Here is a 12,388-nt window from a genome sequence, read left to right on the forward strand (position 1 = left end):
TGGTTTCAGAATTTGGCTCAGTCATCTCAAGCCATGCAGAAACCACAGTCAGGTGCGAATCAAGTTGTATATGAATTGATGGACATCCAAAGCTTTTATTTCCTGTGTTTTGCATGACTTAATATTGAGTGTCAGCTTGAACTCTTGTTTTCGCTTAATAATGCTCCAAAATAAACAAATGCATTGAGAAATGTAATAGACAGGATTGCACGAATGCTTTCCATGCTTTGTTTTTCCTTTTAATACACATTTATGAGGCATGCCTACTTGTCAGTAAACAGATTTCTCCTCTCATGCACACAGATCAGAAAAAAGGAATTATTTGCTTTTTTTTTATCTGCGTTTCCTTTGAATTTAGACAATACCAAGGAGGACTGAGAATATGTGTGCTCGAAGAGCACAGTAAACAGAGACGAAATTAGCCTTGCGGCATTTGGGTACAGTCATAGTGAGAATATAACCCATCACACATAGAATGCAAGTGTTTCACATCTGCTCAGTTGCTGCATTTTCTCCGGCCAGGCCTGATGCTGCGTTTGGACTACATCTCATGACTATTCCTTGGGTAATTACAGAGACGTTAGGCAACTTGAACGCTTCTTATCATGGGCCCACATGTACATTTGATGCACTGTGCCACTGAAACCTGCATAATCTTGTAGCTGGTTTCTGATCGCAGAAGGCCACAGGCTTATGGAGACACAGTGGGTGTGTTTGCCTCCTCTGGGTTTTGTTGTATGAGCATTTGTTTGACCTCAGAGGGAGGTCAGCACTATAAAACAAATGCCTACAAGTAAACTGACCTTGATCCTGCAAAGATCCTTTATGCAAGCATGCATTCATCATCTTGTGCATGTTATCACTTCTGTTTCCTCTCTTAGTCGAGTGCTCTTAAGTAGAAAGATGTGGCTTTTGGGCTGCTGTAATTATTCAGTGGCATAGTTTGACAACCCATTCGGTTCCAGTGGAAAATTCAGCCAAAACATGTTTCACAAAGAAGTTAGCATGGTTGGCAGAATATAAAATGTGTGCTTAGAATTTTAAATTATTTTAGTTTAAAAATAATACCGGAAACACTTGTCATGTAGACATCTGCAGAGTATTTTTACAGACATAAACTGGACATTAAAAAGAAATGCAGCGTGGCCAAATCAGACACCAGGCTCACACATTTTATACACCTGAACCTAAATTTCAAAAGTGGTGACTGGTCAACCTCTCAAGCGTTCATTACAGTGCAGAAGTCCAACAATCCCTTTGCATCATATGAGAGGAAATAGCCTTTGTCCCTCCTGCTGCATACGCCTATTTATAGACTTATCATCTGCATGCTCTATGATCACAGCGGCCCAGGCCTTGCATTGCTCATTGCTTCAGGCCTGTCATACAAATGACAATTCTCTCCACTTGCTCTTTCTTTCCAACCCCCTCATCCATCATTCCATCATAGTCAAATGCCTCAACGCTATAGCCCCATCTGGCCTCAGACCAATGGCATTTGTGCTGCAAATTAATAGCACTGAACTGTGAATAAGAGCATTATGACTATTTGTGAAATTTAGGTCATAAAGTCAACTGAGGAAGAGACTTTATTTTTGGCCTTTTTAATAGTGGTTGCTTTAAACTAATGTTGGGGGGGGGGGGGGGTTAATTACTGAATGTTGTTAATGTAAGAATATGATCAGAAACTGTATATGCCAGTATTTTGTTTTGTTTTTTTAATCAAACTATGAGCTTCTTCATTTTGGGCTTTGAAGTTGTTTCTCTTCTCCTTGTTTGCTGGAGTATTATTTTTACTAGTACAGAACTGATTGGCTTGGTTGTGCTGTTATGAAACTGATATACTTAATTTTCTCAGCGTGAATAAGATGAACAAATAAACATATGAAAACTGGGGAAAATAGGGGTGCTAAAAATTGCCCATTTTAGCCTGTTGCTAGGCCTGCACAATTAAACTTTAGTGGATATAAATGAGATGCTACTCTCATGAACTGAAAACTGACATAATGCTTTTATAAGGTGTCACAGGTGCATAAATGCTAAAAACAGGTATTTGCAAGTCACTAAGTTTTTTCTAGGTTACATTGTCACAACATAATGTCTGATATAGATAAGAACCCTCAGAAGCCTGAGGATATATCTGTGTGCCTAGTTTGGTAGCTCAGCTCACAATCATCTAGGAGGAGTTCATGGGCAAAGAAACAAACACAGGCATTTTGTGTACTATAGTAAGATAATTATGCGACACCAAGACCCAAATCTGCAGAAACCTTCCACATACAGTTATCAAAAACCAAAAGCGAAGGCTTAACTGTGATGACAAGAAATCAAAGAAGGTGAAGATTCAGTGAAATGAAAATGCAAGGTTTCATTTTTAATCAACATTTTCCATTTTTAGTCACCAGTGACAAACAAAATATCGAAAACACTTTTTTTAAGCAACCAGCATCAAAGTGATAATCCCCTAATCACAGCGATGTTCACAGGAAACAGCCTAAAACGCCTCCATTAAGTGACTGAATTTGGGGTTACTGCTTTTTTTTTCTTTTACATGACACTTCTAAGCTAGTCTCACAACACTTACAGTTGTGCCCATGAGTCATAAAGATGTTTTCAATAATTAATAATCTGAAGCAGCGGAGGCAGCAAACAGCAAAGACGTGGCAAGAAATGACAAGACATGTCAATTTTATTTACTTGGTTATCATTTGATCTTTAATTATAAATATGTTCCAGGACGGTGTTATTTCAGTAAATACATATATGTCTAATTTAATGCCCAAAAAGTTTTAGCTCAAATGAGGTGGGGGGTTGGTAATAAAACACCTCTATCTTAGCTTTACCAGCCCTGCAGCCAGGCTGCAGTGTACTCATGGGGCTTCAGTGCGATTGTAAATCAGGAACGCTAATGAGCGACAAGGGGAGAGGGATTTGCAGGCTTAGGGAGTTGTTTATCTTGTTGACACTGATTGTTTACGGGCTACCTTCCTTCCGTCTCATCCCTCCACCCATCTTCCCCAACATCCTCTGGGCCAACGTTCCTCAGTGTGGTCTGCGTTCTGCCATTTTTGCACCACGAAGTAAAACTCAAGCCGTAAAGACGATTTCAAGAGTGCACAGAGTTAAAGCTGATATCTAAAAATTCAGTGTTCGTGCTCATGCATGTAGGTGATTTCTTTTTTCACTATGAGCAAGCTCTGATTGGTCTTGAGCAACACCTCATATTCACATGACTGAAAAAGTACTAACGCCTCATGTGACTTCACACTTGCTATTGAAAATTAACCACTCGGTATTAGCGTGATGCAGCGCACCACAGGTTTTGTGTAGTAGACGCTGACACAAACAGTCTTAGTCATTGAAATTACATGTTCCTTCGTCTATCCCGATGCATTTTCCTGTGTGTCATAGGTGTTGATGCAGTAAAGAAATGCCAATGAATTAACTGTCTGGAAATGTTCCTGAGGGCGAGGTGGGGTGTGTCCACAACAGGCAATAAGTCTGTCCAACTACTGTACTGCAAGCCACACATCAGATTGCATCATGTAATATTATTTACTTATTTATTGTAAATGGCCTGTATTTGTATAGCGCTTCACTAGTCCCTAAGGACCCCAAAGCGGTTTACACATCCAGTCATCCACACACACGTGATGGCAAGCTACATTGTAGCCACAGCCACCCTGGGGTGCACTGACAGAGGTGAGGCTGCTGGACACTGGCGCCACCGGGCCCTCTGACCACCACCAGTAGGCAAAGGGTGAAGTGTCTTGCCCAAGGACACAACGACCGAGACTGTCCAAACCAGGGCTCGAACCGGCAACCTTCCGATTACAAGGCAAACTCCCAACTCTTGAGCCACGATCACCACCACAATATTGTATTTATCAGTGTTTAATTAGAACTGTTAAAAAGTGCTAAAAAAAAAAGGTGAAAATAAGTTTTCTATTTTAACATTTTACTGTAAAGGCAAACAAATGCTTATGAGAAGGTGCGCTGAGAAATGTTGCATCACATTGTTTTGCTTTTAAAAGGAAGGACGCTGTCATGGTGAAGCTTGCAGTTTGCCGCACAACAAAACCTCTGAGCTCGAGTCTCATCTCGGCCCCGACTAAAAGCCTTTGATGTTGGCAGGCTTCAAACCATCAGATGTCTTTCTTTCAGTCAGACTCTCTCAGATGTGTCGGGCAGTCCCAGACACAAAATGCCACTACTCGTCACTCCCTTTATTTCTGTTCAAAGTGGTGTGTTGGTTTTGCCTTTTGTCTCTCAGCCCTCTCTCCAGGTCGAGACAAGGTCACGTGACTCAGCTCCTATCACCGTTGTTTGACGTCCTCCCAGGTCATATTCTGTGTGTGGGTGCAATCTACATGCTCTATACTATTAATCGGCCACACCGCTCTTCTGTAAATGGGATCTACTGTGTATCCATTCTTTTCGTTATCTAACTGAATTTCTTTAAGACATTTCCCTTCCACAATCATGCAACATTTGTGGTGAGTGATCTCTTCTTACCAAGCGTTTCTGATGACTTGAGAAGGTCATCATTTTTTTCTGTTTTGTAAGGTCAGTATTCGCTTTGGCAGCACTGCAGTCCGAGCGCACAGTGAATGTGCTAGGTGTCACGTCTCTTTGAACAACGTCTGTGCTAATCTCAGCATGAGACTGATATGATGTACACATGCTCACAGATTGGATACCTTCAGGGCCTATATGGCTTAAAAACATGTTCTTAACAGATGATGAAACAGCTTTGGAACTTCTGAAGTGATTTGTGCCTTGGTCCTTTAAAAAAAAAAAGGGGGTGGATTTTATTATTTTGGAGGTGACTGCTCTTTAGGTCCTCTGTTAGTGATTTTGTTGAATGCACTGGGTTTATTTGTGCACACTGAGGCTACAAAAAATAATTTTTTTCCTCCCATGTCCCTTCATACAGCATGCCCAGCTTTCTCCATCTGTGCAGCTCCTCCCACAGAGCTGACGGCTGTCCACACAACGAGAGGCTGAAAGGTGACAAACTGTTCGGCTATCCTTTGCTGTTCCAAATCTTGTGGTCCAACCCCTTTTCTTGTGGAACTAGCGGTGGACTCTGGACAATATTCTGTGTCTGGCTCTTCTCATTTGGACTCCCTCCCAGTTCCTGGGTTCCTCTGCCTACCTTGCATGTGGTAGAGCGACTGTCACATCCTCCTTCCCCTCCTGGGCACTGTGCTGTCCTGACAGCACCATGTTGCTGTGGCATATGTCCTCCATGCGTCCTCCACGATCTCATGCAGTGTTAAAACCTGAGTGCGTGGCACTGCTGCATTCATAATATGCCATGTAGGATGTAAATCATTATAGATTTTCTGCTTGATTCACTTTTATTAAATATTTATGTTCATGCTGGAGTGGTTTAGTAGTGGGGGGGGGGGGGGGGGGGGTCCCACCAGGCGGAAACACAGACAACAGCACGACCCATACAGCTACAGAAAGTCAAGGAAGCCTGGAGGGGGGCAGGCCTAAATAAAACAACCATATCGGTGACCATGGCAACTGGCGAACTTAAGCTAATTCATACACTCAAACAGCGGGCTCCAACAGCAAACATCCTCCCTATAAATATGCAAACCAGGCCGATCTTCTCCTGTGGGTGGGCAGCATAGACATATGGTGACAGACCACCCACCAGTGGATGTGATTTTCTCCTCATGATGGCTGAATATCAGCAAATGAAAGCACTCTGTTTCTGAAACAAAAAGAAAAACTGAGGTTCATGTCTCACAGTTCAGAAGCGAGTTTGACATTCTGCCGAGGTTCCCTGTCAGGATGTCTGGATTTGCAGATCCCTACTGTGCCATTGCGTCTAACCTCTGGACTTGTTGTGACTTGTGACTGTGCACTTCCGTGTATTCACTGGAAGTGAGACACCCAGCCCCTGTAGGCTTGAAAGGCTGCTTTGAAGTTTGTAGTTTTTGATTGTAGAAAACATCAACATCAATCAGCCTGAGAGTGAAATACTTGAGTACTTAGACCTTCTTAACTATTAAGGTTAGTTTTTTCCTGCATGTGTAGCAGCTAACCTATGAAAGCGTCACCATCAATCAGGAAAAGCTTGCTTTGTCAGAAATGTAAAAAAAATGAATAAACCCACCAACAACTGTAACTGTAACTCTCAAATGGACAGTGCATCTCATTTATTTTAGCTGAACAGAGGCCAGAAGTAAATCCACACACGCATTTGTAGTTTAATGGGAAGCACCTATTTATGTTTTCAAATTTTATGCTAATTCCACATTCATGCAGAGCTGGAAAAGGTAAAAATAAATTTCCCAACTGGGAAAACACCCTTGCAAGTCAGGGCAACCATTCAGAAACTATGGAAATTTCAGACTTTTAGGCACCTGACTTGCAAAGTAATATTTTACTGGAAACACCTGCCGACGTGTTCTTTAAAAAGAGACTCGTATTCATGTTGTTTCCACAATCCAACTCAAGGTCAGATGAACACACAGTGGTCTACAGAACAATTTCCTAATGCGGAAATTAGGACCATCCCAGGAGCATGTGACAACAGCGTCGGGGCTCTACATCTCGCTCACTTGCACGAGAGTTTCCAAATAGTAAACAGAAACATCTTTAACCACTTCTGCACTGTAATTTACTTTTTACTATTCCTGCTAAATGATGCCATGACCCAGAACAAATATCACATAGTGCACAAATGGGGGACACCATATATTTTGGTCGAAGGATCAGTTTCTCAGCTGGGCTCTGCCAATCTTTAAAAAATGCACACGTGCCGTGCGAGTAATGAGTTGTGTGTGTGTCAGTGTGCGTCCGTACTTTTGTTACTGACATGCCCTTCTTAAGCTTTTCATTAGCTAGCTCACAAGTGTTCAAAAGGGCGTGGCAGGGACAATTGTCAGAGACAGCACGCCGCTGTGATGACTACATCACTCGAGGTCATACATACCGTACAACTTGAGCTTCTGTGACTGATTGCATCTGAGCCTTTGTATATGCTCTTTGTTTGCTTGCACGCACATTTGCTTTGTTGAGTTTGCTACATGTAAATGTATGTGTTTGGGTGTCTGCATGCATTTATTTTTTTCCCCATTTGACATGTTGGGCACGCAGCTGCAAGGTACAGGGTTTGGCTCATATCCGGTGCTCAGACAGCACTAGAAGGAGGGTTGTTTCATAGTTTGGATGTGCAAGGAGTGATGTCGTTTTTCCCTGCGCTCCTCCCACACAACAACACTAGTGTATTTAGGGGTTTTAAACATGAATTTCTAACAGGCAAAAGGTAATTATTGTATATATAGACAGGCACTGGTAATAAGGGCTGTTCTGGTGGGGCATCCAGGGCTGATCTAGACATGCCAGTACTGGTGTCATTTACAGACACCCCCCCCCACCCTCATTCCCAGTTATTTCATGCTACACATTAGTTACAGCATAAGGAGGGAAACACATTCTGCAGTTGAGCAATGGTTTCATTCAAACACAATAGACAGAACCACAGACATGCCAGACTATTTTAAGGGCTCAGAGGAAAGAGAAAAAAAAAAGGGGGGGGGGGGGGATCAAGGAACTACCATTTATGAACAAAAGAGCGACAAATTAAACATGCTTATTGTTTCTGCATGCATATAGGACAGCACTACCTGACTAGATTTGTTTACATGTCATTGTAGATGAGCTGACCAAAGCCAAAGTGGCTGATTCATCCCCCCCATCTCTAGGGGGGTGAAAGTAGAATGAAGTTTAGGAGTTTCAGAGCAGAGGGTGTTCAAAGACAGCAAAGCTTTTCTCTGCACCGTTTCTCTGCAATGGCCTCAGTGGAGAAAATGGCCCACAAACACACAGCTGTTTCTAATCGGTAACTCAGCACCGATGGCTGACCTACATTCTGGTGCTTGCACATCTTTGAACCCGTGGCCCTGCCAGACTCAGCCATGGGGGGAAGGTAGAGGGAGAAAAACAAGAGGGAGGAGACACTGGAGTTAAGAGGGGTAAAAGAAACAGGAGTGAGAGAGAGGCAGAATTCAGCTATAGGTTTAACAGGTTGCATGGCATGTCAGACACCAGACTTGTGTAAGCACTTTCAAATCTTTTCATTGCTGCTCCAAGTATATGTGCACATCTTTGGACACATGCTCATATATGCTCATAGAAACTGACGGAGTTTCTCTGAATCGCAGAAAAAGAGAGAGAGAGAGAGTCAGTGGAATTGGGTTTGTTGTATGGGAGAAAAAAAAGAGAGGAAAGAAGGGAAGGGGGGGGGGGGGGGCGTTGTGCAGCAAAAAGGCTGCAAAAACAAAAACCGTTAACTTTAACATTTACACACACTCTGCTTTGGAGAGAGGAAGGAACTGGAAGTGGGTCACGGTGTCTCAGGACTCCAGAAGAGAGGAAAAAAGAAAAATAGAGAGCAGGGGAGAAGAGAAAACTGAGAGACAGAGAGAGTCAGTGGAGGCCAGCTAAGAATCCAAAGGACTCAAATGTGCAGCAACAAATCCACACAAGGAGCAGAAAGAGGGCAAAACCAGATAAAACATGACTCAAGCAATGTGGTAAGAAAAAACAACACAAAAGCTAAAAATAAAAAGGTGTTTGCAAAAGTATTTCTCACAAGCATTTCTTTCACATTGTGGCACTCAAAGCAGGTGTGGCATAAAAAAAATGAGTGCAAGTGGAAAAGAGGCTTCATGTTACAGTATCACACAGTTCTTTTTTATGCATACCATATTGACAGTTTCTCACCAGAAAACAGTTTGTTCTTGTCCCCAGAAACTGCAGCGATGCAGGCTGCAGATGCTTGTGTGCTGCAGCAGCGTGGTGCCTATCAAAGTGTGGCTGCAGTAGTTGGACTGTAATTAGTCAGCCCTCCACTGTCAGCAAAAAAAAAAAAGAAGAAAAAAAAAGCATTCACATGGGGAAAGCAGACACATTGCAGACATGCACTAGGAACTGGCTTTTCTACTTGTGTGAAGTTTCCTCTGCTAACTGGGTTACAGGAGTCAGTAGGGTGTCCGAGTTTGGTTCACTTGTTGTGCTCCTGTTATGCTCGTATGGTCCTCTGGGTTCCTCTTGTTTTGGAGCCAGGCTGAAACAAAAGCCTTGTGTCAGCAGCAGAAGCGGCACTAAACACTGAAAGTCACCACGGTCCTGCAGAGGGAGGGGTGGCGGAGGAACTGCATTAATATGGGGGAACCTTGTTTGTTGTTTATTCTTGTTTTTTTTTAAAAACTCAACTATTTCATTTTGTGGTTTTCCCCCTTATTATCTGACCCCAATGTTTTACTTCCCCTCAAATCGGATTTTGCAGAATAATCTATATACATCTATTTCTAGTCCTGTCCCAGGCCAAAGATGACCTTTCTGTGAATGTGATCCTCGTTTCACTTTGATCTGTTTTTCTCTTGCTCGACTGAACAGACAAGTGTTCTTTACATCACCGATGTGCACACAATTACAAGTAAACTCAAATTTAAAACAAGTGTTAATGCCAAATGAAGTATAAACTGAAACCCATATTACTGCTCACATTACTGTCGTATTAACATGATCAAAACCTCCATGGCTGAGGTACAGAAGCAAAACGCCATGAGCTTATTTCATGATGTAGGTGGCTCAGTAGGTTATCTTTTTAAGCCTGCAGCAAACAAAAATAATTCAGTGGATTATGATACGCTGCTCTGCTATGCAGCTGCACACTTCAGACTGCAGAGGTAACCCGATCAAGTCTTCTCATATGATGTTTTGGTTGTCTCACTCAACACTACGACAATCATGTTTGATAGCATGCCCCTTGTATGTGTATGTGTCAAGGTGTCTACTACCCTCATTAAGTTAACTATGGTTGAATTACCAGGACTTGTCATGGAGCTCTGTCTGGCCTGTGGTTCCACTGTGTATGTGTGTGTGCATGCATGCATGTGTGTATGTGCATGCGCTCAAGGAGGTGTCTGTCAGTTCAATCTACTGTCAACGAGAGGAACAGAGTACGAGTATGAGTGCTAAACAACCTGTCAGTCACATGCCCCCCCCCCCCGTGTTTGTTCCAGCATTAGAGAGAGATGAATCATGTTTTCCCTCAGACTGCCTACAATTAAACAATAATTTCATCAGAAGATACAAAGAAAGTGGCGTGGAGAAAAATCTAATGTTTCAGGGAAGCATTTGCCCCAAACAGCTCCTCAATTCACAGCACCAAGGTGTGGCCTTTTCAAGAAACAGTCATTTCAACTCTCAAATCTCAAAGAAATACAATACTGCAAACCGAATGTCAATGACAATGAGAGTGTAAAAGCCCTCAATCCCATTGTGTGTGTGCGTGTGTGAATATTGACCAGTATTGAGTTTTTGTATGTTGGTGAAGGGTTGTGCTGCTGCAGAACATAATGACAAATGTTTGCTCCCGGATTAGAGTTGTGATCCTTTACAAACATCAGAGGAACACTTTTCTGTGTGTGTCTCTGTGTAGTTGTTTGACAGCTGAAGTATATTAGCACAGGCACAGCTGATTTACAGTGGCTCTAATAACACACTGCCATCATACTTCAAACAAAGAGCCCAAAGACGCTGATCCAGTGACTCTTGTGTTTCTTAACCAGGGACAGCTGGAGGAGGATCTTTCAAAGGCCTCATGCTAAATGTCATGTATCACCACCAACCGACTGATGAGACAAGAAATTAGAAATTGCCCAAGGGCTGCTTGTAGAAACAGCAAATAAATTTTAAAGTGCCTTAATGTATTGAGTCTTGCAATTGATATAAAATGAATTAAGCATTGAGAAATTCTTCAATCTTAAAATCAGAGCAGGCAACAAAACAAAACTGTCAAATCTGGATACAGACCAAATCCATACAGAAACTACATCATTAAAACCACCTGCCTATTGTTGTCTTGGTCCTCCTCATGCTGCCATCCATGCAATGGTCTCTGGCACTATGACGTCAGCCTTCCATCTTTTGGGTGCTGTGGCTTTGTGTTACATGGACTTTAGTTCACTTACAAAAACCCTTACGATTTGTTCCAAAAGAGTGTTTTACATAAACAAATTCATTGATTAACATGTCTAGGAGGGCTTTGGAAATAGACAGCCATACACTATGATCACTATAATAAGAATATAGTTGAGTGTCCTACATGCAGCTCAGTGTTTTGGTGATTAACAAGAAGGTCCTGGGGTGAATCCACTGGCCAGCTGAGGCCTTTCTGTGTGGAGTTTGCATGCTCACCTCATGTGTCTCTAAGTTCTCTCCTGGTACTCTGGCTTTCTCCCACAGTCCAAAGGAATGCATGTTTGGTTAATTTTGTTTTTCTAAATTGGCCGTGGGTGTAACTATGAGCATGTAGGTTCTTCTTAGACAAATTTTAAGGGGCATGAACACATAGCCATCGTTTGTGCACAGGACTGAGCTTCGACCTTTGCAAGTGACCTCTCCACCGAGCCGAATGAAGATTTAAATTGAGCGCAGTGGGTTGACAGTTCTGTCTGCTATCAGGCAAACACTGGATTAGTTATTTTCTCCAATATATTCACTTAAAAGTTTATTACATTTTTTAAACTCTGACTGGTCCTTTAAAATATACCATACCAGACAATAGATCAAATAAAAAATATCTCAAAGTCAATAAATCCCCTTCAGATCAGCTGATTTGAAATATATCAATCTAGGACTATGCCGCACAATATTCATGGCGCATTTAAAAATCACCAAAAAAAAGAGGCTGCTGACTCAAACAGAGACAATCAATTTGATGTTACAGTGCTGAATTTTATCAATGATTTTAATCTGCAGAGCTCTCATTAGACGTCTGAGTGAATTAAGAACCTGTGGTTTTTGCATGCTTTAAAATAGCAGGTCAAACTCAGGGAAACAACAGGGCCTTTAGAAACCAGTAAAGCATCGCAAGGACACCTGTGGGTTAGTAGCTTTCTCAAAAGTCAAGCATATGCATACGATTAAAGGAGATTGCATGAAGAAAAAAAGGCAAACAAAATTAAAATTTGTCATGCAGTGCTCCTTCACTACTTGGAAATATGGCTGATACTAATGCTAAGCGTATGGAATTTCGCTCTCCCCTTCAGGGGCCCATCAGGGACCCACTGTGCACTGTGCTGTCATTTACAGTGGCATTTTTAAATGTCACATGACCACGAGACACAGGATGTGAATTGACAGTGTGGTGTGTGCAGACAGATGCATGCTGTTTTTGCAGTGCTAGACCACTTTGCATTTCCTGGCATTAGCAAATTATTAAGCTTTGGTGACGTCTTCCTTTGGGCTTTCTGTTGGAGATTTATAGAGAAAGGGGAAGTTACACCACTTGTGCCTTTTCCCGGTCTGTTGTCTGCCGTGACACCGGTGCTGAGCCCTACGAGCACCTAGCGTT

The sequence above is a fragment of the Copadichromis virginalis genome, linkage group LG6 (genome assembly GCF_057382275.1).
Source record: "Copadichromis virginalis isolate Kocher_CV1m ecotype Utaka linkage group LG6, C_Virginalis_male_GT1.1, whole genome shotgun sequence".
NCBI lineage: Eukaryota > Metazoa > Chordata > Actinopteri > Cichliformes > Cichlidae > Copadichromis > Copadichromis virginalis.